The sequence below is a fragment of the Galeopterus variegatus genome, unplaced genomic scaffold, assembly GCF_000696425.1.
Source record: "Galeopterus variegatus unplaced genomic scaffold, G_variegatus-3.0.2 Scaffold9573, whole genome shotgun sequence".
Lineage (NCBI taxonomy): Eukaryota > Metazoa > Chordata > Mammalia > Dermoptera > Cynocephalidae > Galeopterus > Galeopterus variegatus.
The window spans coordinates 79,305-81,316 of NW_007735684.1; the positions used below are offsets into that span (position 1 = coordinate 79,305).

At 36.2% G+C, this 2,012-nt stretch overlaps 1 non-coding gene across 1 annotated transcript; it reads left to right on the plus strand.

Moving 5' to 3' along the window:
- Positions 1-1,562: 1,562 nt before the first annotated feature.
- Positions 1,563-1,636, plus strand: TRNAV-GAC. The gene has a single exon. It is a non-coding gene; the product is annotated as a tRNA-Val (tRNA).
- Positions 1,637-2,012: the final 376 nt, after the last annotated feature.

The following is a 2,012-nucleotide window of genomic DNA, read 5'->3' on the forward strand; positions in this document are numbered from 1 at the left end:
TTAAAAATCCTCTCGCAGCTTCCCCTCCAACCCCACCACCCTGTCTTACCTTTCCTTTGCCACAGCCCTTCTTCTGATTCTGCTCTTTGCTCTCTAGTCTTTAGACTTGGTACTTCAGACAGATTGGGGGATTCCAGAGCCTAGACAGAGTGGGGGGTTCCAGAGCCCACCTTTATGGGAGCAGATATTTTCTGGACATTATCTCATTAATTATTTTCTTCATTGTATAAGTAAAGAGAATCAGACTAAGAGATGTCGTGTCCCACAGAAAGTAGAAAAGAGTAGGAAGCAAAAAGATCTGTTTTACCCCAAATTCTAGCCTCTTTCCACTTTACCGCATCACTTCCATTATCCAGAAGCATCCTAAAGTAAATTAAATCCTCACCTCTTCTCAGACAGAAAATACTGAACATGAAGTAATCTTGATGACTCAAAGACATAATTAGGAACATGATTTCCAGGGCAGTGGAGATTACTACAGTATGCAGAACTAGCTGGCGAAAAGCAAAATGGTCCTTTGTTGCTATAATTTTTTAATCCTTCTGTCTGATTCTTTTTTTCTGTTGTCTCCTTCCTTGCCAGTCATCATGTCAATTTCTAGAAGGTTCTTGATCTCCTTTGATTTAGTTGTTTCTAATCATTTGTGGGCAAATAAATCAGCTAATCAGATTTATTAGGATCGTGTCTAAAATGGAAGAAGACGGTTGCTGAATGACAAAGTAAGAAGAAAGAAATAAAATACATGAGCTTAGCGAATGAACTCTCTGGCATTTATTTTGACTTCTCAGAGGCCTTTTTCTTTGAGCTGTTTTCTCTTTGGCTGAGATTATTGAAAAAAATGACCTCTGGGTACATGAGTTATTGCTGTAAAAAGGCATCATTTCTTTTTAAATGAATAAGAACGGCAGCTAATACTATATTCTGTTTTCTTTGTAGAATGGATTCTTTGTTTAAAAATAAGCAAAAAAAAAAAAGTAATAATAAAAAAAAGGTGGAGCAAAATACTCTAGGTAAAAAAGACCTAAAATGAGTCACATTATATGAATAGCTAAGCTGATAGGAAAATAAATGTTGTTTTGCTTGTAACACTGAAAAGTCAATAAGCAGCAAATGAACTTCAGAGCAGTGGGGCCAATATTCATTTAGATATCCTTCGTAATTAAAAAGCAATGTCCAAGCAAAACAAAGCAATGGCAGTAAACACAATGCCTAGAAGGGCTCCATATGCCAGTGAACAAACTGGTGTATAAATAGATTTGTAAAACTTATTCACGAGACATCAATAGCTTATTAATGGAGAGGCTAAGGGGAGAGGTTCCTTTATTCAGAGTAGGTTTCATTATTTTAAAACACTGCAGTTTAAAGTATAGTAAGAATTTAAAAAATGGAAACTGCTAGCAAAAATATTTAGAACACCTAAACATGATATATCACATCAACTGAATGGAGGGGAAAAAAGTATGATCATTTCAATAGATGCAAAAAAAGCATTCGATAAAATCCAATACGTCTTCATGAAAAAAAAACACTCAACAAATTTGGTATAGAAGGAATATAGCTCTGGCCAGTTAGCTCACTTGGTAGAGCATAGTGCTGACAACACCAAGGTCAAGGGTTCGGATCCCCTTACTGGCCAGCCACCCAAAAAATAGAAGGAATGTAGCTCAACATTATAAAGGCCATATATGATAAACCCACAGCTAATATCATACCAAATGGACAAAAATTGGAGGCTTTTCTCCTAAGATCTGGAACAAGACAAGGATGCTCACTTTCCCCGCTCTGATTCAACATAGAACTAGAAATTCTAGCCAGTGCAAGAGAAAGCAATAAAGGGCATATAAATTGGAAAGGAGAAAGTGAAACCATCCCTATTTGCAGATGACATGATCATATACATAGAAAACCCTAAAGACTCAACCAAAAACTTACTAAAACTAAGAAATGAACTCAGTACAGTGGCAGGATACAAATTAACACACAAAAATCAATAGCCTTCCTATATGCCAATA